This window comes from Dasypus novemcinctus, chromosome 7, assembly GCF_030445035.2.
Source record: "Dasypus novemcinctus isolate mDasNov1 chromosome 7, mDasNov1.1.hap2, whole genome shotgun sequence".
NCBI classification, from domain to species: domain Eukaryota; kingdom Metazoa; phylum Chordata; class Mammalia; order Cingulata; family Dasypodidae; genus Dasypus; species Dasypus novemcinctus.
The window spans coordinates 138,211,644-138,238,209 of record NC_080679.1 but is presented as its reverse complement, the minus strand read 5'-3'; the positions used below and the strand labels follow the sequence as shown (position 1 = coordinate 138,238,209).

General features: G+C 42.2%; 1 long non-coding RNA gene across 1 annotated transcript in view; it reads right to left on the bottom strand.

Moving 5' to 3' along the window:
• LOC131279246 (uncharacterized) overlaps positions 1-26,289 on the bottom strand; it is a 50,784-nt gene extending 24,495 nt beyond the window's left edge. Inside the window, exon 1 of the long non-coding RNA XR_009186651.2 lies at positions 26,133-26,289. This is a non-coding gene — a long non-coding RNA (uncharacterized lncRNA). The remainder of the gene's footprint in view (positions 1-26,132) is intronic.
• Positions 26,290-26,566: the final 277 nt, after the last annotated feature.

Sequence of the window (26,566 nt, the reverse complement as noted above, 5' to 3'; positions counted from 1 at the left end):
AAAAAAAGAAAGAAAAAAAGAATTATACACCACAATCAAGTGAGTTTTATTCCAGGGATTAAAGGGCGTTTTAACACAAGAAAATAAATTCCCTTTATATACCACAAAACAATTTGAGGAAGAAAATTCATATGACCCTCCTGATTGCTGTAAAAAAGCATTTGACATAGAACAGCACCCTTTCTTGATTAAAAAAAATCTTCAAAACATAGGAATAGAAGGAACCTTTCTCAATATGGTAAAGTTCCAACATGAGAACCTCAAAACCAGCACTGTACTGAACAGTGAAATACTGAGACATTCCCTGCTGAGATCGGGAGCAAGACAAGAATGCTCCTTGTCACCACTGCTATTCAATATTGTGCTAGAACATCTAGCTAACTTGGAAGGGTAAGAGGGCATGAATAGACCAAAAAAAAAATTTAAAAAGAAGAACAAGAGGATGATATGAACATGGCCAATGAGCTAGGCAGATAAAACTTAGCTCTCACTGTAACAACCGAGAGGGAGTCAAGGCTGCCTTGCTGACCTGCAATGGGGTACAGCAGACCAGGACAGTGCTTCACAAAGTAATCTCTCTGACCACAATGAAATGAAGCTGGAAATCAGTAGGGACCAGAGAACCAGATTAGGCACAAAGATATGGAAGTTAAACAATGCACTCTTAGACATACAGTGGATTAGGCAGGGAATCTCAAAAGAAATCAGTAACTACCTTGGAATGAATGAAAATGACAACACTACGTATCAAAACCTATGCGATGCAGCAATAGCTGTGCTGAGAGGGAAATTCAGAGCCATAAATGCATATTTCAAAAAAGAAGAAAGGGCTAAAATTAAAGACCTACCTGAACACCAGAAGGAATTAGGAAAAGAACAACAAACTAACTCCAAAGGAAATATAAAGAAAGAAATAACAAAGATTAGAACAGCTCTAAATAAAATCAAAATTTAAAAAGCAGTAGAAAAAAACAAAACAAAACAAAATCTGGTTCTTCAAGAAGACCAAGCCCTTAAATAGACCAGGAAAAATAAAAAGGAAGATGCAAATATGCAAAACAAGAAATAAGGAAGGGAATATCAACACTGATCCCACAGACAGAGAGTACCATATGAGGAAAATTTGAAAAATTGTATGTCAAAAAGATGGATAATTGAGGAAATGGACAAATTCTTAGAAACACACAAGCAGCCTACATTGATAAATAAAGAAATTGATGAACTCAACGGACAAATCACAAGCAATGAGATAGCATCAGTCATCAAACACTTACCAATTAAGAAGAGCCCAGAAATAGATGGCTTCATAGGTAGATTCTACCAAACATGCTGGAAAGAACACTAATCCTGCTTCGAAAAAATAGAAGCAAAAGGAATATTGCCTAACTTATTCAGTGATGCCAACATCACCCGAATACCAAAGCCAAACAAAGATGCCACAAGAAAGGAAAACCACACACCAATCTCTGTAATGAACCTACATGCTAAATTCCTTAACAAAATACATGCTAATCATATTCAACAACACATCAAATGAATTAGACCCCATAACCACATGAGCTTCATCCATGGAATGCAAGGATGGCTCAACATAAGAAAATCAACCAATGTTTTACACCATATAAACAGATCAAAAAGAAAAAAATCACATCATCATCTCTACAGATGCAGAAAAAGCATTTGACAAGATATAGCACCCTTTCCTGATAAAAACTCTATAAAGGATAGAAATAGAAAGAAACTATCTCAACATGATAAAGGGTATATATGAAAAACCCAAAACTATCCTAATATAAAATGCTGAAATTCTAAAAGTTTTTCCTCTAAGATAAGGAACAAGACTAGGACCCCCACTATCACTGTTCCTATTTAACACTGTTTCACAAGTACCTGTTCAAGCACTTGGGGAAGAAAAACCTATAAAAGGCATCCAAATTAGAAAAGAAGAAGTAAAAATTTCACTATTTTCAGATGACATGATCCTATATATAGAGAAGGCCCTGAGAAATTGACAACAAAGCCTCTAGAGCTTATAAATGAGTTCAGTAATGCCACAGGTTAGAAGATTAATGTGCAAAACTCAGTAACATTTCTGCACACCAAAATGAGCAATCTGAGGAGAAAATCAAGAAAAAAATACCATTTAAAATAGCAACTAAAAAAATCAAACACCCAGGAATAAATTTAACTAAAGATGTAAATGACTTTTATGCAGAAAACTACACAACACTGTAAAGGAAATCAAAGTATGCTTAAATTAATTGAAGAATATTCCCTGTTCATGGATAGGAAGAGTAAACATCATTAAGATGTCTATCCTACCCACACTGATCTACAGAATTACCACAATCCCAATAAACATCACCACAGCATTTTTTTTGCTGAATTGGAAAAACTACAAAAATTTATTTCAAAGTGCAAGAGGCCCTGAATAACCAGCAACGTATGGAAAAGAGAACTGAAATCCGAATTCTCACCCTACCTCGCTTTAAAGTATACTATGAATCTACAGTGGCCAAAACTGCATGGTATTGGCACAAAGACGCACTGATCAATGTAACCAAATTGAGAGTTCTAATATAAAACCTTTCACATACACCCATCTGATCTTTAACAAGGTCACCAAGCCCACTCAACTGGGAGAGAATAGCCTCTTCCACAAATGGTACTTGGAGAACTGGGTTTCCATATTCAGAAGAATGAGACTGGAACACCATCTCACATATTATACAAAAATTAAGACAAGATCAATCAAAGATCCAAATATAAAAGCCAGCACCATAAAGACCTTGGAAGATAATGTAGGGAAGCCTCTAAAGGAGCTTGTATTAGGAAATGGTTTTATGACCTTCACACCCAAAGTACAAGCAAGGAAGAAAAAATAGATAAATGGGCCCTCTTCAAAACTAAAATTTTGCACTTCAAAGGAGTTTGTCAAGAAAATGAAAAGGCAACCTACTTTTGGGAGAATAAAATTCAGAAACCATCTATCTGATAGGAGCATAATATCCAGCATAGATCAAGAAATCCTACACTTTGAAAATGAAAAGGCAAAAAACCCACTCCAAAAATGGGCAAGTGCTTTGGATAGATATTTCTCCAAAAAACAAATACAAATGACTGGAAAGCACATGAAAAGATGCTCAACATCACTAGTTATTAGGGAAATGAACATCAAAACTACAACAATATGTCATCTTACACCCATGAAACTTGCAACCATATAAAAAAACAGAAGACTACAAGTATTGGGGAGGATGTGGGGGAATCGGAACCCTCATCCACTACTGGTGGGAATGTAGAATGGTGCAGTCATTTGGATGATAATTCAACAGTTTCTCAAAAAACTAACTAGAGGTCTGCCACATGATACAGCAAATCCACTGCTGAATACATACCCAGAAGAATTGAAAGCAAGGACACATCGGATACATAACACCAATGTTCATTGTGGCATTATTTACTATTGCCAAAAGTTGAAATCAACCCAAATGCCCATCAAGAGATAAATGGATAATAACAATGTGGAACATACATACATTGGAATATTGCTCAGCTGGAAGAAAGAATATAGCACTAACACAACGGATAATACAACATGGGTGAATCTTGAGGATCTTATGTTGTGTGAAGCAAGTCAGGGTTTGAAGGACAAATATTTCATGACTTTACTGATATAAATTAAGCAATTTGAGCTGACTCACAGAGCAAGCATCTGGAAGATAGGTGTACAGGAAATAGAAATGGATAAGAAGATTGTCAGCCAAAACCTATATGGATGAAATCTCTGATGAGGTGGAAATGTGTAGCTGTGCAGTGAAACGACATGGCAGGGGTGTAGTGATACTATTGGGTTTGGTGCAGATCTGACAGTGGGTAGGATGGGGAGGGAGAGGTAGACAGTCCTTGGAACTGGGGGATGGCTGAAGAAGGTAGCAGGTAAACACTGGGGACTGGCAGGGATGTGATTAAAAGTACAATGTTGGGAAAGCTCTTTTGTCAATTTTACAAGGAAGAGTTGCTAATTTAGTGTGTTGGATGGAAGGGCATTTGGGGCAAGGCATACCTGGGGCAGGCTTTTTGGGAGTGTTCAGGAGATCATTTTGCCATAGTGTGTTCTATCAATGGGTAAAGATCCACAGGATGTTGTTGGATTCCCATCGCGGGGAGGCCTGCTATGTTTTCAAACAGATGGGTGGGAGTCCCTTGAGAGTATGGGTGGTGCCTTATAGGGAAGGACAGACCAGTGTGTCAAGCCCTCAGTGTTATTGCAAGTAACTGAATCTTGTCCTTCAAGAAGTAAAGCCTGGTGTTCACCATGGGCCCCAAGGGGAGGGGGAAGGAAGAAGAGAAGAAACAGGTGGCGTTTGGGGAGCAATGGAAGTGTTCTACATGATATTGCAATGATCGATACAGGCCATGTTTAATTTCATCAAATATTTATAAAGTGTATGGTCCAAAATGTAAAACCATAATGTAAACCATGTACCACCCTTAGTAGCTACATTTCAATATTGGTACATCAGGTGTAAAAAATGTACCATCCACATATAAAAAAGTTATTAATATGGGAAGGGGTAAAGGGGGAAAGATGATGGTTATATGGGAGTCCCCTGTTGTAGTAGTTTGATATAATTGATGGATTCCAAAAAGAAATATTGGATTATGCTTGGAATCTGATCTGTACATGGGCATGATTGAATTATGTTTAGGGCATTGAGTCCCCACCCCTTGGTGGGTGGGGGCTCACAGATAAAAGGCATGGTGAAGAACAGTTTGGGATTTCTGATGTTAGAGTTTGATGCTGAAGACGTGGAAAGTCAGCACCCAGAGGAAAGGGAAGCCAGCACCAGGAGGGAACCTTGAACCCAGAAAAAAGCAAGCCCCAGGAACATAGGAAACCCTGAATCCAAAACCCTCACAGACGTTGTGAGACATCTTCCTCCAATAAGCTTTAGTGAGGGAAGTAATTTCTGCTTTATAGTCTGGTATATGTAAGCGCCTACCCCAAATAAAGACCCGCTATAATTCCCAGCAGATTTCCGGTATTTTGAATCAGCACCCCTTTCGCTAATACACCTGTATTCTGTATGTGACTTTACTGTGACCTAAAACTTCTTTGAAGACAAAATAAAAAAAGAGAGACACTGGAGGAATGGAAGAAAATAAGATCACTGTACATGCAGGACGATATATATTACAGTGATGAAAGGAAAAACATACAAAAATTTTTAAAAAATAGTTTTCATTGTATTTTTAATATCCCAATTTTTAAATTTTAATTTCTCTAAATTATTATGTATTTTATTTCTTACATTTAAACCTATTGTTATTTCATTTTCCTGTTAATTATACTTGGTGATATCCTTGGCTTCATTTTTAAGGAAGTTTTGGGTCACAGAAGGGTTTCAACTATGGTAGGGGAGGAGCATTGGTGTGGGGTGTCAGTGTGGGGGATATATGAGAGGAAGCTCACGCGGGCATGCATATAAGGCATAAAATGTATTTTAGTGTTTGTGGGGCATTTTTACAGTGAGTGGAGATTCACACAATAACTAAAGAATATCAAATTCTCATTGTGGGGAGCTCTGCCACTTTCTCTAATGGAAGAGCAAGAATCCCCCACTAGTCACAGAGGCAATCACTAGTGAAGGAGGATGGTCCATTGATGAGCCCTTGATATTGATGACTGTTTGTGAGCCTTCACTCTTGAAATTGAAACTTAGCCTACTATTGTAGGGTGCCTAAGAGTTAGCTAGTGGGAACCACCCTGTGCTCAAAGGTGGCCTCTCTCTAAGCCAAACTCAGCATATAAATGCAATAACTTCCCTCCAACATGCTTTATGACTCCCAGGGATGAGTAAACTCATGGAAATAAACTCTGGAGTATGGATTACTAAGAAATGGAATGCGGGTTGAGAATGGGAGCTGATGACTGATGTATGTAGCGATATAATTAGGTTAATTGTAATAGAGTGGAAATGAACAGGGTTGAGAGTAACACATGTAACACATTATAGTAGTGCTCAGAGTGAACATTATTGCTTGAATGCTCAAATCAGAAAATAAGCACCTCAAATCAGTAAGTTAAACTTCATTTTAAGATAGTAGAGAAAAGGAAACTAAGTCCAAAGCAAAGAGAAGAAAGGAAATAATAAACATCAGAAAGGAAACCAATGAAATACCAGAAAACCAATAAAAAGCAATATTATGTTGAAAAGATCAATAAAATAGTCAAATCTTGAGATCAACTGAAGTAAAAGAGGACTAAATTACCAAAACCAGGAGAAAGGATGGGAATATCACTACTAAGACTATGGAAGCAAAACGATTATAAGCAAAAATTGTCCTAGTGGGTCACTAGGGGTAAGAGCAAGCAGTGTCACTCCCATTTTCACCCCTTGACTCCTGGACCCATGGATTCTGGTTGTAGGAGAAACAGCACCACAAAGTGGATGCTGATTTAAAGCATACACAGCCTTCTGGACAACATTGCCCCAGCCATTCAAGGTATTGCCAGCTAGTTGGCACTGTTAATGAGTCTTTGACAGGCCATTCCACCATTCTATCAATCCAGCTGCTTCAGCTGCGGGGGAACATGGTAAGACCAGGGAATTCCATAGGCATGTGCCCATTCCCACACATCATTTGCTGGGAAATTAGTTCCTTGAGCAGAAGCAATGCTGTGTAGAATGCCATGGCGGTAGGTAAGACATTCAGTAAGTCCACGGATGCTAGTTTTGGAAGAGCCATTGCATGTAGGAAATGCAAACTCATATACAGAGTATGTGTCTATTCAAGTTAAAACAAATCGCTGCCCTTGCATGGCGGAAGTTGTGTCAGGCTGTAGTGTCATGGTGGTCATGGTGACCAGGCGTCAGGCTGGTCACCTCAAGAAATGTTGCCATATTGGGGACTGAGTGTGGGTCTCTGCTGCTGGCAGATTGGGCACTCAGCAGTGGATGTAGCCAAGTCAGGCTTGGTAAGAGGAAGTGCGTGTTGCTGAGCCCATGCATAACCTCCATCCCTACCTCCACGGCCACTTTGTTCATGAGCCCACTGGGCAATAACAGGAGTGGCTGGGGAAAGAAGCTGAGCATTAGCCACAGACTGGGTCATCTTTTCCACTTGATTATTAAAATCTTCCTCTGCTGAAGTTGCTCTCTGGTGGGCATTCACATGGGACAAAAAATTTTCAGGTATTTTTCCCACTGATAAAGGTCAATTCACATAACTCTTCCCCAGACCTCCTTCTCACCAATTTTCCAATCATGCTTCTTCAAAGTCCCTGACCATCCAGCCAAACCATTGGCAACAGACCATGAATCAGTGTACAAATGCACCTCTGGCCATTTCTCCTTCCAAGCACAATGAACAACCAGGTGCACTGCTCCAAGATCTGCCCACTGGGAGGATTTGCCTCACCACTGTCCTTCAGTGATGTCCCAGAAAGGGGCTGCAATGCTGCAGCTGTCCACTTTTGGGTGGTACCTGCATATCGTGCAGAACCATCTGTAAGCCAGGCCTGAGTTTTCTCTTCCTCAGTCAAATGATTGTAAGGGACTCCCCAAGAGTCCAAAGCTGTGGGCTGGGAAGGAGAAAGTGACATGGCAGCGGTGGTGATCATGGGCATTTGGGCTACTTCCCCATGTAACTTTCTCATGCATTCATGACCCACTCAAGCCCTTCTCATATATACCACTTCCACTTTATTATGGAGTGCTACTATGCCCTCCCGACTTAATGGTTTGGTGGGTCATGATAGGCAGCTCAGGTCTCATGGCAACTTGGCCCATAGTTAAGCATTCGGTCTCTACTAAGGCCCAGCAGCAGGCCAAAAGCTGTTTCTCAAAAGGGGAGTCATTATCTGCAGAGGATGGCAGGGTTTCACTCCAAAATCCTAAGATCAGTGTTGTGATTCACCTATAGGAGTCTGCCAAAGACACCGGACAAAATGATGATGGACAACTGTCATCTGAAATAGAATATTTACAACTGCAAGCAAAACAGCCCTTTCCATCTGCCCCATAAGATCTAAACCACCTCTGAATCTGAGAGAGTGGCCATCAAAACACCAAAAAATGTACGGTGTAGGAAAGAACCAATTAAGGTGATCAGTAACCATGGACAAAGTAAACATTAATATTGTTTTTTTTTTTTTTAAGGTAGCAATTCATTTTATTTATTTTTTAATTGATTTTGTAAAAATATTACATAAAAAAAATATGAGGTCCCATTCAACCCCACCACCCCCACCCCATCACTCCCCCCCCCCCCCAGCAACACTCACTCCCATCATCATGACACATCCATTGCACCTGGTAAGTACATCTCTGGGCATCTCTGCACCCCATGGTCAATGGTCGACATCAAGTCCCACACTCTCCCCCACTCCATCCAGTGGGCCCTGGGAGGACTCACAACATCCGGTGTGCCTGAAGCACCATCCAGGGCAACCCCAAGTCCCAAAGGCACCCCCACATCTCATCTCCTCCTGCCACTCCCCACACCCCTCAGCCACCATGTCCACTTTTCCCACTCGAAAGCCACCTTTTCTCTGTGGACCTTGGATTGGTTGTGTCCATTGCACCTCCCTGTCAAGAGGAGGCTCAGATTCCACATGGATACTGGATGCAATCCCCCTGCTCTCAGTTGTAGGCACTCTAGGCTCCATGGTGTGGCGGCCGTCCTTCTTCAACTCCATCTTAGCTGAGTGAGGTGAGTCCAATAAATCAGATTGTAGGAGCTGGAATCTGCTGAGGCTCAGGGCCCAGCCATCACACTGTCAGTCCAGAGATTCAAATTCCCTAAATATATCTTAAACCCCAACACCAACTGCAATTCCAGTAAAGTAGCATGAAAGTCTTATGAAAAGAGATCCCATCTGAGTCCAGTCTTATCACGCAGAAACACCAGCTCCAAAGAAGGGCCATCTGACATGGCAGTGAACCCCATCTCCCATGACCATAGAACCCGTGGGTCTCTTTAGCCCTCCAAGGAACCAGTACGTAGGGATTGTATCTACTTTATCTGTCTCTTAGACTCTGCTCAGTTGTGCATAAGGACAATCCTTCTGACAGCCTCCAGACTCTTTTTCAGAGACTCGTAGCCATATAAACTAATTTCTCCTTTCCATTTCCCCCTTACATTAGGTCAAACAGCATTTTAAAGTCATGTTATTATATGTAGACAGGGATATTCTGTTGATCCACATCGAACCTTCAATTCAAGGTCATTTTCCAGTTGCATCATCAGTTGGTAGTGGATAGTGATCCCTTGGTGCCAGGGAGGCTCATCCCCGGGTGTCATGTCCCACGCTGGGGGGAAGGCATTGCATTTACATGCTGAGTTTGGCTTCGAGACTGGCCACATTTGAGTAACATGAAGGCTGTCAGGATGAAATTCCCAGGCACAGTGCTGCTCTAGCCTTGTTCTTATTTCAGGCATATAGGCTCACAAGCATAGTCATTAGTATCAGGGGCTCACTGTTGGACCCTCATTCCTTCCCGGTCCTTGCTGCTGCACCTGGGGGACTGCTGCTGTTCCCCTAGGGACCACAACAGAGTACCCCCGGCCAGGCACCCAGTACCCCCCCAGCTGTAGTTTTTAATTGTTGCTACTATGAGTATATCCAAACATTACCATGCACCCTGGACATATGCCCTGTATAGCTCCCTGTCAGCCATATATCACCTGTCAATAGTATCCTATACCAGTATTCCTCCACTGCCATTGTTGAACCACTCTGTGATCCAGAACTTCCTGAAAATTGAAGCCCAATATAATGTCAGGATCCCTTACTAGCAAAATGGCATATAGCGATGGGTTTAAAGGTTAGATATAGAATACATGTTGACTTGGAAAAATTTCTACATCCTATCCTTTTCTTTTTTTTTTCCCCTTAATTATTGAACTTCTCTTCACAAGAGCCCTAGACCACAGCAATTCATATATACAATATACAGCACTCCCACACATCCACCACAAAACCTTTTCCCTTCCACAGCGATACTCTTACAACCTATTCACATCATATTTACTTAAAGTGGTGTACAGAGTCTAAGACAATAGCTTTCAAACAAGGTGACATCTGTGCTTACATTGTGGTGCACACTTTAGGACACACAGTTTTCTAAATTTTTAGTTATCCTATGTTTTACATTATGGTTTACATTATCAGTCTGTCGTCCCCTATATGTTTATCATGTAATATTACATGTTTTATATTCATCCTCGTGTACTCTCGCGAAACTCCTCTCTTACCCCACATTTACTTTGGTTCCACACATTAAACATCCATTTTCCCCTCCCCTTGGTGCCCACAGTGACAGCCAACCTCCGTTTCCCGAGGAGCCACGTCCAGAGATACTTGCAACAGTGTTCAGGGCACAACTTGTTCAACTGCCCCAATGCCCTGGGAGCCACCCTTTCTCTCGAGAGATACAGTTCCCTCTATTTGATGGCATTAGTCCTCCCCAGGATGTGGGTCCACCCCCACTCTCACTACTTGGGTCTCTACCCAATGGTACCACCCACTCTGGCAAAATGAGCATTCAGACATTCCCAAGGACCCCATCCGGCATCAGACCATCCCCTCTGAGCATCCTAAACAGATAACCCTCTTAATTATATTTTGATACAATTTTCTCAGCATTTTACTCTCAACCAACACCTGACACTCTCCCATGTTCGTATGCTACCCCTTTCTCTCCCCACTTTATGGGCAATATTACCCATCCGCCCATCCCCAGCCCCGCTCAAACCCACAAAGCCTAACCCAAAGGCAACCCCTTGCCCCCATTTTATCCCTTCTTTTGTTCATACCTACCACCAGCTCATCATAAATTCCACCCATGCAGACAACGGCTCACCTCCTTCCTCCACCCCCTGATTTCCTCTAAGCCTACCGTTCAGTCTCTAGCTCTCTGAGGCAGCTTGCTTATTTCATATCATTGAGGTCATGTAGTATTTGTCCTTAAATGCCTGGGTTGTTTCACTCAACATAAGATTCTCGAGGTTGATCCATGTTATCACGTGTGATTGTAGTGTATTTGTTCTTACAGCCGAGTAGTATTCCATTGTGTGTATATACCACATTTTATTGATCCATTCATCTGTTGATGGGCATTTGGGTTGATTCCAACTTTTGGCGACTGTGAACAATGCTGCTATGAACATTGGTGTACATATATCGGTTTGTGTCCTTGTTTTCAGTTCTGCTGGGTATATACCCAGCAGTGGTATTGCTGGGTCATACGGCAAATCTATGGTTAGTTTTTTGAGAAACCACCAAACTGTCCTCCAAAATGGTTGGATCCTTCTGCATTCCCACCAGCAGTGGATGAGTGTTCCCCTTTCTTCACATCCTCTCCAGCATTTGTATTCTTCTGTTTTTTTCATAGGTGCCAATCTTATGGGAGTAAGATGGTATCTCATTGTAGTTTTGATTTGCATTTCCCTGATAGCTAGAGATTTGGAGCATTTTTTCATGTGCTTTTTAGCCATTTGTATTTCTTCTTTGGAGAAGTGTCTGTTTAAATCTTTTTCCCATTTTTTAAATGGGTTGTTTATCTTTTTATTTTCAAGATTTATGAGTTCTTTATATATGCAAGTTATAAGTTTCTTATCAGATATATGGTTGCCAAATATTTTCTCCCACTGTGTGGGCTCCCTTTTTACTTTCTTGACAAACTCCTTTGAGGTGCAGAAGGCTTTAATTTTGAGGAAGTCCCATTTATCTATTAGTTCTTTTGCTGCTCGTGCTTTTGGTGTGATATTCATGAATCCATTTCCTATTACAAGGTCCTGTAGATGTTTCCCTACACTGCTTTCCAAGGTTTTTATGGTCTTGGCTCTTATATTTAGGTCTTTGATCCATCTTGAGTTGATCTTTGTATAAGGTGTGAGATGGTAATCCTCTTTCATTCTTCTACATATGGCTATCCAGTTCTCCAGGCACCATTTGTTGAATAGGCCACTCTCTCCCAGTTGAGAGGGTTTGGTGGCTTTATCGAATATTATATGGCTATATATGTGAGGTTCTATATCAGAGCTTTCAATTCGATTCCATTGGTCTGTGTGTCTCTCCTTATGCCAATACCATGCTGTTTTCACTACTATAGCTTTGTAGTATGTTTTGAAGTCAGGTAGTGTGATTCCTCCAATTTCGTTTTTCTTTTTCAATATGTCTTTGGCTGTTCGGGGCCTCTTTCCTTTCCAAATAAATTTCATAGTTAGTTTTTCTAGTTCCTTTAAGAAGGCTGTGTTGATTTTTATTGGGATTGCATTGAATGTGTAGATCAGTTTTGGTAGGATAGACATCTTAATAATATTCAGTCTTCCTATCCATGAACAAGGAATATTCTTCCATTTATTTAGGTCTTCTTTGATTTCCTTGAACAGTCTTGTATAGTTTTTGGTGTATAAGTTTTTTACCTCTTTAGTTAAATTCATTCCTAAGTATTTGATTTTTTTATTTACTATTGTGAATGGTATTTGTTTCTTGATTTCCTCCTGGTCTTGCTCATTATTGGTGTACAGAAATGCTACTGATTTTAGGCATTGATCTTATAACCTGCGACTTTACTAAACTCATTTATGAGTTCTAGAAGATTTGTTGTAGATCTCTCAGGGTTTTCTATGTATAGGATCATGTCATCTGCAAATAATGAAATTTTGACTTCTTCCTTTCCAATTTGAATGCCTTTTATATCTGGTTCTTGCCTCAGTGCTCGAGCAAGTACTTCTAAGACAATGTTAAATAAGAGCGGAGACAATGGGCATCCTTGTCTTGTTCCTGACTTTAGAGGGAAGGATTTTAGGATTTCTCCATTGTAAACAATGTTGGCTGTAGGTTTTTTGTATATACTCTTTATCATGTTCAAAAAATTTCCTTGTATTCCAATCTTTTGGAGTGTTTTTATCAAGAAAGGGTGCTGTATTTTGTCAAATGCTTTTTCTGCATCTATAGATATAAGCATGTGATTTTTTGCCTTCAATCTGTTTATATGGTGTATTACGTTGATTGATTTTCTTATGTTGAACCATCTTTGCATACCTGGAATAAATCCCACTTGGTCGTGGTGTATAATTCATTTAATGTGTTGTTGAATACGATTAGCAAGTATTTTGTTAAGTATTTTTGCATCTAGGTTCATTAGAGAAATTGGTCTGTAATTTTCCTTTCTTGTGGTGTCTTTGTTAGGCTTTGGTACTAGGGTAATGTTGGCATCATAAAGGAGTTCAGCAATGTTCCTTCTGATTCTATTTTTTGGAATAGTTTCAGCAGGATTTGTGTTAGTTCTTTCCAGAATGTTTTGTAGAATTCACCTGTGAAACCGTCTGGCCCTGGACTCTTCTTAGTTGGCAGATTTTTAATGACTGATTTTATCTCACTGCTTGTGATTGGCTTGTTAAGATCATCAATTTCTTCTTTCATCACTATGGGTTGCTTATGTGTTTCTAGGAATTTGTCCATTTCCTCTAAATTGTCATTTTTGTTGGAATATAGTTTTTCAAAGTATCCTCTTACAATAGTCTTTATTTCTGCGGGGTCAGTGGTGATATCGCCTTTCTCATCTCTTATTTTGTGTATTTGCATCTTCTCTCTTTTTTTTCTTTGTTAGTCTTGCTAAAGGTTTGTCAATTTTGTTGATCTTCTCAAAAAACCAGCTCTTGGTCTTGTTTATTTTTTCAAGTGCTTTCTTATTTTCTATTTCATTTAGTTCTGCTCTTATCTTTGTGATTTCCTTCCTTCTTCTTCCGGTTGGGTTATTTTGTTGTTGTTTTTCTAATTCCTTCAAATGTGCTGTTAGTTTTTCAATTTTCCCTCTTTCTCCTTTTTTGATATATGAATTTATGGCTATAAATTTCCCTCTCAGTACTGCTTTTGCTGCATCCCATAAATTTTGGTATGTTGTGTTATTATTATCATTTGATTCAAGGTAGTCATTGATTTCTTTTGAGATTTCCTCTTTGACCCACTGTTTTTCTAAGAGTGTGCTGTTTAATTTCCAAATCGTGGTGTGAAATCTGGGCCTCTGTCCCTTGCAAATTTCCAGCTTGACTCCACTGTGGTCAGAGATATTGTTTTGTATGATTTCAATCTTTCTGAATTCATTCAGCCTTTCTTTGTGGCCTAGCATATGGTCTATCTTGGAGAATGATCCATGTGCGCTTGAGAAAAATGTATATCCTGCTGTGTTTGGGTGTAATGATCTATATATGTCTATTAGATCCAGCTCCTCTAATATACTGTTCAAATGTTTTGTTTCTTTAGTGATTCTCTTTTGAGATGTTCTGTCCAAGGTAGATAGTGGTGTATTAAAATCCCCTACTATAATTGTAGATGTATCTATTGTTTCACTTAGTTTTTCCAGCATTTGCCTCACGTATTTAGAGGCACCCTTGTTAGGAGCATAAATATTTATGATTGTTTGATCTTCTTGACAGATTTTCCCTTTCATTAAAATGTAGTATCCTTCTTTGTCTCTCACAATTGTTTCGCATTTAAAGTCTATTTTGTCTGATATTAATATAGCTACTCCTGCTTTTTTTTGGTTATTGTTTGCTTGTATGATTGTTTTCCAGCCATTCACTTTCAATCTCCATGTGTCTCTGGGTCTAAGATGTGTCTCTTGTAGACAGCATACAGATGGGTTATATTTCCTTATCCAATGTCCCAGTCTGAATCTTTTGATAGGTGAGTTTAATCCACTCACATTCAGTGTTATTACTTTCAAGGAATTATTTGTGTTAGCCATATTTTGATTGGATTTGTGTTTGTCATATTTTGTTTGTATTTTTTCCCTTCTATTTTTGTCTTTTTTGTTGTTTTTCTTATACTCTCTTCCAACTCTGACTGTCCTGTTTTTTCCTTTCTTCCTGCAGAACTCCCTTTAGAATTTTTTGAAGGGGAGGTTTCTTGTTGGTATACTCTTTCAGTTTCTGTTTGCAAATATTTTGAACTCTCCATCATGTTTGAATGCTAGTTTAGCTGGATAGAGTATTCTTGGTTGGACATTTTTTTCCTTTAGTACCTTGACTATATCATACCACTGCTTTCTTGCCTCCATGGTTTCAGATGAGAAATCAGCACTTAATCTTATGGAGCTTCCCTTGTATGTGATGGTTTTCTTTTCTCTTGCTGCTTTTAGGATTTTCTCTTTGTCTTGAGCATTGGATAATTTGACAAGTATATGTCTTGGGGTGGGCCTGTTGGGGTTTATGATTAGTGGAGTGCACTGTGCTTCTTGGATATGTACATCTGCCTCTTTCAGTAGATTTGGGAAGTTTTCAGCCATTATTTCCTGCAACACTCCTTCTGACCCCTTTCCCTTCTCTTCTCCTTCTGGAATGCCTATAATACGTATGTTTCAGTGTTTTGCATTGTCATTCAGGTCCCTAAGTCCTAGCTGGATTTTTTCTATCTTTTTATCAACCCCTTCTACTATCTGTTTGATTTCTGATGTACTGTCTTCCACATCACTAATTCTCTGCTCTGCCTCTTCTAGTCTGCTGATATTTGCTCCAAGTGTATTTTTGATTTCTTGAACTGTGGTGTTCATTCCCATCATATCTGTTATCTTTTTGCACACGTCTGCAATTTCCCCTCCAAGTGTTGTCTTCATGTTGCTAACCTCTTTCATTACTTCATTAAATTTGTTGGTGATAAATGTTCTGAGATCTTTCATTGCTTGTGCGAAGTTCTGCTCCCCTTCCTGATTTTTGGTTTGTTGATTGGATTCAGCCATGTTTTCCTGATTACTGGTTTGGTTTGTAGATTTTTGTTGCTGTCTGGTGATCATATTATCTTGATGGGTTTAATCAGTTCCTTAGCTTCTTTGTCTAGTCTTGGAGATTAATTAGCTGTTGTTTTTGCATAAGTGTTATATCTTCTCTTTGTCACTTTGTTCTTCTTATTCTAATTTCTTGTTGCTGGTTAAGTTCACTTTAAAGGAAAGTATTAGTGGCGGGGAAAGGCAATTGTGTAAGCAAGGAAAAAGTGTAAAGTAGTATTGGAGATATATGTTAACAAAGCAACAATATGAGTTCTGGGAGGATGGAGGTTAGATTCATGTAAATTGTGTAGCATTATAGCAGTAGGTAGAGTACCTATAATGAGGTAGATGACTGAATATGGGAGGAATATGGTATGATCTAAAAAGCTATTGTTTTCATGAGAGAGGGAAAGAGAAAAGAAAGGTAATAGTTTCAAGAGTGGATAACAGAAAACAAAACAAAGGTATTAGAAATTAAGAGTTAGACACTTTGTGGATCAAAGAAAGGGAGGTGGAATATAGGAGAGATAGTAGATGATGGAAGATATCAAGATGTAGGGGAAAGGGGATAGTGTAGATAGCCAAACTCTATTCACACAGAAATGAGGCAGTGGAGGATGAGGAAACCCAGCAAATGTGAGGCGTTTCCTGCAGCACCTATTGTATTGTTAAGATAAAATAGAAGAGGATGGTGGATGAGAGAGAGGAAAAAAAAAAAAGACTTTGGGATACGCTGGGAGAAAAGACTAGGGGATAATGCAATGCCAGGAATCAGAACATTAAAAAAATTGAATAAAAAATAAAAATAGAATAAAAATAAAAACAAAACAAACCAAAGAAGAAAAACCGCAAACGTTAAGGGTTAGGACATTCAAGGACCTCAGATGGGCCTCAGGGCATGGAGGATTCAGGGATGGAAAGTCTGAGATATTGAGGACTCAAGAGGTGTGAGTCTCTGGGGTGTGGGCCACCAGAGTCCAGGGGACTCAGACCTGGCAACCTCAAGTCCGGTTAACAGGAAACCTGGGAGCACCACAGTGCATCACAGCCTTCTGGGATTCCCACAGCTGGGTGCTGTGGTCACAGCCCTATGGGCGAGGTCACATCCACAAGCTCTATCCTGTGTTCTGTACCCTACAATTCATTCACTCACTAGGGTCTATTGTGTGGATATATCACCAATTGACTTCAGGAACCCTCCCACCCTGTGGTCCCCAGGAATGGCCACCTGGGGGCACCTCTAGGCTGCAGCCAATTTAATGACTCAGATCAATAGCCAGGTCCGGGGGAGGGGCTCCAGCCCAAAGTGCTAATTACAGAGTCCAAACCTGAAATTCTCACGCTTTGCAAAATATTCCCCTAATCAGCTTCCAAATGTCTCCCACCCAGGAGACCCTGGTAGCGTCTTTTTGTTGCTATCACTTTAAGACCACTATAGATCAGTAGCCGGGCTTGGGGGGGGCGTGGCTCTAGGCAGAAATGCTATTGTTGTGTCCGCAATCAAAAATTCCCCCACCTTGCCTTAAAACTCCTGTCTATCTGCCTAAATCAGTCTGGAAGCGCCTCCCATCCCACCAACCTCCCAATAGGCCGCCCAGGACCCACGAACTCCCCAGTACCGCAGAGCCTCCAAAAAAAAGAAAGAAAGAAAAAAAACCCCACTGCGCTGCACTGGCGGCTCCCCACGCTGTGCTGCACCGGCGTCAGATGCCGTGGCTCTGCCCACCCAAGGACGGAATTTTCCCCGTGCAGTTGGGAGCTCCGTGTATATTTCACAGACGCATCCTCTCTGTTACCTTCCCTCCAAATTGACGTCCAGACACCTCCCTACCAGCAAAAATCCCAGAACAGCCTGGTCCCAAAGAGCCTCCAATGCCGCCCAGCTGACTCCCTGCAGGAGATACTATCAGGGAAGTTCACTCAGCTGCCATCTTGCCCCCTCTGACCTAATATTGTAACAATGGAAAAACAAGTAACATTGATGCAAAGATAGTGTTTAGCAGAGGTTCTGAGGGGAGGGGCTGGGAATACTAGGTAGAAAATAGGGCATTTTTAAGGCATTGGAATTAAGTGTAAACTGCAGTGTAAACTATTGACCTTGGTTAGTAGTAATGTTTTAATGTTTTATTCATCAATTGTAATAAATGTACCACACAATTGTAAGACACTACTCAGAGGGAAACTTGTGGGAGGGGGAAGGGTGGGTTATAAGCAAATCCCTCATACTTCTGATGAAATTTTTAGAAATATTATCCTTACAGAACACTTATAAAAAAAATGTTTATGAAAACATAAACAGATGAAAATAACCTGTGGTAACAGTTTCCACTTACTATCAATAGACCTTCCACAAACTAAAAGAAATACATCCAACACAAATTAGAGCAAACATCACAAGTACCAGCCGCATGCTAGCACCATATCCCTAACATTAGGAAAAAGACAAAGAACAGCAGTCATTACCATTTCTATTCAACAGTGCAATACAGGTCTTTACAATGGAGATTAAAAAGTTAAAAAAAGAGGGAAACGCACTTTGGCCCAGTGGTTAGGGCATCCATCTACCACATGGGAGGCCCACGGTTCAAGCCCCGGGCCTCCTTGACCCGCGTGGAGCTGGCCCATGTGCAGTGCTGATGCGCGCAAGGAGTGCCGTGCCACACAGGGGTGTCCCCCGCATAGGGGAGCCCCACGCGCAAGGAGTGCACCCATAAGGAGAGCTGCCCAGCACGAAGGAGGGAGCAGCCTGCTGAGGAATGGCGCTGCCCACACTTCCTGTGCCGCTGACGACAACAGAAGCGGACAAAGAAACAAGACGCAGCAAACAGACACAGAGAACAGACAACCGGGGAAGGGGAGGGGAATTATATAAATAACAATAAATCTTTAAAAAAAAAAAAAAGTTAAAAAAGAAATGTGTTTTAAAGCTTGGAAATCATGTGCACAATCATCATATAGCCAAAGAAACCACCTGGAATCTACCAGTGAATTATGAGAATCAATGACGGGGTAAGGCTGTCTGTTAAAACATCAATCAACCAAAATACTTTGCATGCATAAAGAGTAATTTAGTATGAGGATATTTCAGTGTATGGAATATTTCTGTGATTTAGCCTCTGGGTTTTGGCATATTTTGACCAAAACGTACTCAAATTCATTAAAAGTTCTTCGTATTGGGAATCAAAATTCAAAACACAATAACAAATATTTTTCTGTTTTCTAAAGTCTTCTACTATGTAGTACCCTAAATTTCCAGAGTCTCCCCTTATGAAAGATCAGGCAGAACAATTCTAATGCCCTAAAACTGTCCTTTGTTCCCCCACCCCCAGCACCTGTGGTACCCACTGTTTCACTTTCTGAAGAGTATGACTCATAATTACTTGCAATAATATTGAGTACTTGACATAATTGTCTCTTTTCTTTTATTAGACACTGCCTATGTTCTCGAGAGTCTCTTGCCCCTCTATTTGAGAAGATAACATGACTCCCCCGATTGGGATTTAATATTTTCTTGCTTATTGTGTGGGTCTCCACCCACTGAGATAACACATAATGACAAGATGAGCACTTACATATTCCAGAGAAACCTGCCCCAGGTACAACCTCTTCTGTATGCCACTCCCATCCAATACCTATACCAGTAATCTTCCCCTGCCATATTTGCTAAAAGAATATTTGCGGTCACCCCTCGGGCTGAAGTGTGGTTTGCTGGCGGGGGAGCAGCCGCGGCAGGCCAAGCCACTGCCCCCATAATAGGGTGGCTGGTCGGACTCACCACCACCCCTGAAGGGAGCTCGGTATGGGCGCAGAGTGCCCTTGGGTCTCCCCTTCTCGGCAGCCATGCTTCCGTGGCTGCCCCTCCTCCCGGATGGCGCCACACATGCCTTGTGGGGCGGCACCCTTCTTCTTCTTTCTCCCTGCGCAGGCGCAGGGCGGAAAATTCCAGTCTGCCCTTTTCCCCTCCCCCGACAGCAACAACAGCCAGGCGTGGGCGGGAAACTCAAGTCTGCCCTCCACCCCAGCAACAGCAGCCACCAATCCCTAAACCCTGCCCCTTCCCCCAGCAACAGCGACAGCCAATCCCTAACCACCACCCCTCCCCCATCCAGTACCGCCCACTGACCTTTCGCTGGCAACCAATCAGAACAGGGTGTGGCTTCGACCAATCAGCCTTCCCCAGCCCCTATAAAACTGTTGCCTCTCCCTCAATAAAGTGGACTTGTGTGTTTACCTCGTCTCCGCGGTAGTTCTTCTGCCATGCGCCCTCCAGTCCTGAGAGCCCCCGACAAGGGCCTGGCCTCCCTTGTCCCCAGTTCGTCGCCTGTTTTGCCGGGCGACCCCTTTGTCGCCGGCTTCGCCGGGCGACCCCGTCAGCCGAACCGCGCAACCCCTGTGAGACCGACCCCTTGTCTGCTGCCGGACTGACCCCTCGTCCCAAGCAGGACCGATCCCTCATCCCAAGTGGGACCAACCCCTCATCCAGAGCTGGACCGACCCCTCGTCTGCAGCCAGACCCCACCTCTACCGACCGAGCAAACCGTCGCAAATATTCCCAACATTGTAGTTTTAAGCACAGATCTGCAAATCCCCAGAGTTCATCTGTTCCTTCCCTCGACCCTCCTCCCAACCCATGGATAGTACAAACCCCCACTGTACCCAACTCACAGACCAGCACTGTTGATCTCAATATCATCACCACACCACTGTCATCCTCATCCCCTGTACAACTACACCCTTCCACCTTATCCTAGTTACTGCCCATATGGGCATAGGCTCACAACCCCTATTCCCTCTGTGTCCCCTGGAGACACTAGCTCCATGAGACTGCTCAAACTGCTTAATTCAAATCAGTGAGGTCATGCAATATTTGCCCTTCAGTGCCTGGCCCACTTCTCTTAACATGAGGTCTTCAAGATTCATCCAGGTTATCCTGTGTGTTAATGAGCATTGTTTCTTATACCTCAGTAATGTTCCATGGTATGTATACACCACTGTTTGCTTATCTATCCTTCTATTCATGTGCACTTGGGTTGCTTCCATCTTTTGACGATAGCGAATAACGCTGCTATGAACACTGGTGTTCATAGATCCGTTCGTGTTCCTGCTTTCAGTTCTTCCTGTTATATACCCAGAAGTGGGATTGCTGGAGCACATGGCAGTTCTGTAGTTAGCTTGCTGAGGAAATGCCAAACTGTCCTCCACAAGGGCTCCACCATTCTCCCCTCACACCATCAGCTAATGATGGATCCCTTTCCTCCACATGCACTCTAACTTATATTAAAGCAGTTTTCAGAAAAATGTATTTCACTTCTATTTATATAGCGGGGAATCATACATGGATAATATTTATTTTTAAAATGAGTCAGTTGTATTAATATGTATTAACAAATCATTCAAGTAATCCAAAACATACAATCAGTGGTATCTGGTATAATCACAAAGTTGTACATTCATCACTTCGACATTATTAGAGCATTTCCATGATTTCAATAGTAATAATATTAAACAAAAAAGACACCCTGTGCCAGCATAACAACCATCTACCTACAATCTGCAGACACACAAACTGCAGTCCCACAACAACCAGACACATGCAAGACATTCCCTTGCCTAATGGATATACATGGTAACAATCTCACAAATGCACGGAAGCCTGAAGAACCTCTGACACTAATTATATATTTGCCAGAACTTCCAATGTACACTCAGAGTCCCTTGTACAAAAAATATGAGTTTATATGGTTATGAGTCTCCAAAACAGAGTCAGGAAACCATCAGAGGGGTCACTCTTATGCATGCTTCAGCAGGGTCCCAGAGACAGCCAAAGTAGATACAACCCCAGGTATTGGTTCTTCTGAGGGCTCCAGAGACCTCAAGGTTCTATGGTCATGGCAATGGAGTTCAGTGCCATGTCTGTTGGCCCTACTTTGGAGTTTGTGTTCCTGAGTGGGATGGAGTTGAACCTGAGCTCGGAAGCCAATCCTGTTACTTTTACTGGACCTGTGGTTGGCACTGGGGTTTGGAGCATGCTCAGGGGACCTGAATCCCTGGACTGTCCATGTGATAGCCAGGCCCTTAGCCTCAACAGACCTGCAGCTCCTACCCTCTATTTTAATGAACTTATATCAGCCAGCAAACAGGGAAGTGAAGAAGGTCAACCACCACACCAGGGAGCCAAGAGGGCCTACAACTGCAAGCAGGAGAATTGCATCCATCATCCATGTGGAATCTAAGCCCCATCTCGATATAGAGGTGGAGTGGACATAACCATCCCAGGGTCTACAGAATGGAGGAATAGAGTATGCATGAGAGTGGACTTACTGATATTCTATTCTGGAATTGTTGTGATTAGTAATGGAGGAAAATGTACCATTAATGTGGAGGAAGTGGCCAACATAGCTGCTGAGGGTAGAGAGAGGGAAGAAGAGATATGATGTGGGGGCAGTTTCACAACTTGGAGTTGTGCTGGGTGGTACTGCAGGGACAGTGACTGGACATTGTAGGTCCTGCCCTGGCCCACTGGGTGGACTGGGTTAGAGTATAAACTACTATATAAACCACAGTCCATGTGGTGCAGCAGTGCTCCAAAATGTATTCACCAAGTGCAGTGAATGTGCTATGATGATGAAAGAGGTTGTTGATGTGGGAGGAGCGGGGTGAGGGGGTGTGGACTATATGGGGACCCCATATTTTTTTAATGTAACTTTAAAAATATATTTATATAAACCCCACAATTCCCAGTAAAAAATAATCTTTAGTACAAAAACACAATCTCTAAACATCCATGGACAAACAAGCACTTAGTAGTAAACATATCCTCATATCCCATAAAAAATACACCAAAACTCACAAAACCCCCAAATCAATCCCATAGACTCTGACAACAATCAAATGCATTCACGATAAACTCAGATATTACCAAGTACTTAAGGAACAGTCAGTCCCCCAAATCCTGTGAACACACACCAAGGTACGATGCCACAGAACCTGAAGACGAAGAGCAACTTTTCCACACTCTCCTAAATCTCACACACGACAGCCCCTCTTTCAGCTAAATGGACACAATAACCTCATACCCCAAATACAAACTCACACAAGCCTCCATCTTGACAAACTATGAACAGAATGTGCCCACACGCCCCGATAATATGTTCACCTTCACAAACCCAGCCCCCCACGAAATCCAGTCACTCCTCACCAAATTTGTCCACACCAAAAAAAAAAAAAAAAAAAAAAAACCACCCTGAACTCCCACCCAGGCAGTGTGAGCACGTATTTAATGCATATGCTCTGAATAGACACAGACCCAATTCGCACCTCACAAAGAGACACATATACAATAAGTCACTTTACCCTCAAAATAAACAGAGCCACCCCAAAACACACATATGCAAAAGTTTCCAAAGTGGTCCACTGTGCTGCTAGGCAGAATATTTGGTGTTCCTTTCTACAGTGTCTTTGATGAGAAAATACTACAATCTCCTCCCTGTTCAACCCATAGGTGGCCATTTGACTTGCTTTGTTCCATGAATACCCACAAATTACTAATCGCCAATCCTCCAATGAATGCATTAGAAGGGTAAACATAGACTTGTGAATTAGCACACACTCCAGAGTTCACCTGAGCTCCTTGCATTCTCCAAACATGTAGAATATACCTACAAACTCCCTGAATTTTCACATAATTTGTCCACAGCCCTAGGACACCCAGCCCACAAGTCTTCATGTATATATAGAAACCTCCACCACCCCACACATGTATTTACCATCTAAACTTCACTCTGACACACCCGTGGTCCCCACCTTTTGAATTCACATACACTAGTGCATCTTATATACACAGAAACTCCCATCTCCATAAACACACCGACATTCACACAACCTGGAGAACACACACACACACTCAGAATGCATGGAGGGGTGGGTTGGTGTAAGTGAGAACCTCTTATATTTTTAAATGTAATATTCATAATATATGTATCTTCAAGAAAATACATTAAAAAATAATGCCTATAAAGCAATGGCTCCAAACCTAAAAAGGGATGCATTTTGTGGGCCACAGATCTCTCTGCATCTGCACGGAAGGCCTCCAGTCTCTAGTAGATGGGAATGTAGGTGGAAGACAGCCTAGATGGCAGCACCTGCAGAGATTGTCAGGACAGGGAGCCACTTTCTGCAGGCCTCACCCTTTTCCAGGAGGCTCATAATCCATTGCCTGATGGAAGCAAGTGAGAAACGTCTGGATAACTCAGTTCAACTGAGGAAATGGCAGGCTTTCTAGAGCCACAATCCACCTGGCCAGCTGAGACAGTTTTGGGGTCTATGTCACAATTTGACTACTCCCTCTGCCCATACCCATTTCCACATCTTTTTATAGAGATTCTTTACTAACCATCTTGTTCAATAACCTCTGAATCCCAGATTGCATTTTAGAGATTCAAACAGATACATCCCATTTCTTCACTCAACAATTATTTGTGGAGCATCAATGTCATGGTAAAGATGCCTCATGCAGGTCTTGTATAATAGTGCAGGAAACCAGCTATAAACAAATATCTCTAGCCTGGACTCACATGCAAACTGATTTTCTGAAATGTACATTCAGCAATGAGATTTAGTGCTATAATCCTAGTGGGCTCTGCAGATAGAAACTAGGGAATGAAAATAAGGTTGAATGTTAACAAAAATCCCGTGATTGAAAATGTAAGAGAAGAATTGAATGCTCAAGGGGAGAGTCAATTTCCTCACATAAAAATAGTTACCTTACACTGGAATCCTCTTCCTGGGGTATCTGCATCTGGGCACTGAGGTTCATATTTTCCAGGTATACCACTTATCCATTGCCACAATAGTGCAGATAAACAAACTACTGCAAAGCTCAAGTGATTACAGCCATAGGTGTAGATTTCCCTCAGGTGTCTGAGGGTGGGGGTTTGCAGCTTGGCTCTTCTGGAAGTTCTCCTCTGATCTAGGCTCCTTCACATGTCAGGGTTGACTAAAGAAAAGCAGTCTGGCCGACATCTTACCCTCAGGAGGAGAGCATGAGCACATGCACCTGTCACTGGCTGATGTGCAAGGGGAAGGCCCAGAACCGGGTCCCAGAGGCAGAGCAGGAGGCATTGCAGTGTGACAAGGGGAAGGGCAAGGAGGCCTGGAGAGAAGCACTCTGTCATTTGCCTTCTGCCACAGGTAGCTGTGACTTCTAACTCACCAAGTTTAGAGGAGACTGTTACTGCAAGTTACTACACTCTGACCCTTGGAAGCAGCTAAAAACACATCCTCAGGTCATCTAATCCTTATTCAGCAAACACTTCCTTGTGGCGTCCTTTGTACAAACACTGTGAAGGCTGCTGTGCAGAATTCAGAGCTGAATGGGTCAGGTCACAGTGCTAGATGACTGAAATCACATAGGGGGTTTTGCAATTGATTTTGTTTGGAATCAGAGTGGACTGCATAAGGGGACTGGGCAGTTGTGTTCTACCTAGTAAAAGTAAGAAGGAACTTTTTTATGAGAATTCACAATATGCCAATAACAGCTCCTATAAATTGAATGTACTTACTATAATTTTTACAGCTCTACAGAGCTAGCAGTGTTATCCTCATTTCACAAATAATTGAGACCTGGCTCAGAGGGGGAAGACTATTAAAACAGTCATAAAGGGCATGTAATCAACATGGGGGAACCAAATTTGAGCCAGGCTTTCTGGAAGCAGAGGCTCTGCTCTAGCCCTGACCCCAGGCTCCCTCTTGTGTTCCCTGAAGCTGGGGAAGGATAGAATGCAGAGAAGGCACCCACTACAGGAAGGACAGCTCAGGTTCCTCCCTGGGATGGAGCTACCTCCAACAAGCCTGGCCCTCCAAGGTCAGGACCTCTCCATCAAGCCTTTTCCAGGTGACCCCTCTCAACAGGGGCAGCAGTTTCCTCACCTGGAGGATACTCTCATCTCCCGCTGCTGCTTCCCCTTCTGCCATGGCTAGTTCATGCTAGGGCTGCCTCCAGCCACATCTGTCTCAATGTTTCAGCAGGTTTCTGAACTTTATGGTTTCTAGATGTCCAATGATGAGATACTGGGTTTGCTTTAATACCCATTTGTCATCTGGGGCCATCATATTAAGATATATTTGCTGATGGAAGGATGGGTAAGCAGGGAACTTGGCCTGCAGCCAGAACCTAGACTGGTAAGCTCTAGGCTGATGATACCACAGGGATTCCTGCTTGAGGAAGCAGCAGCCAGAAGGTGAGTCTGGGAAAAGGGGAGGTGTGACTATTAGGGTTAGGGTTGGGGTTGGGGGTCTTCTCATCCCTCACATGCTCTCTCCACCTGCTACTGCAGAGCCAAACCTTGTTCTGACCTCACCCCTGATGCCTGGCCTCTGTCAGGCCTTGTCTGGGCTCCATCCAGCATGCTTTGCTTTCCACATCTGCAGGTCCTCGACCTCCTTCCTTGGCTCTTGGAACACACCCTCCACCTTCAGTCCCACATTCCTGCAGCAGAAATCAGAAAGACTTCCTTTTAGGAGCAGTTTCCCAGTGGTGGCAAAATAACCTTCAGAGTCTCCTCAGACCTTACCAGTGCATTTCGGCAGGGCCCATGTGACCCCATGCCCTGGTGTAGAATTTGAAGGGAACAGGGCCTGTCACCAGCCTTTGGAAAGTAGAAGAGTCTGGGGCATCAGGGAGCCTGGCCATAAGGGCCACTCAGTGAAGACCTAAGATGGGAAGAGGAGGGTAAGACATGCCCTGCCCCTAGGTTGAGGGCTGTTGCCTCTGGGCCTCAATCTTCACA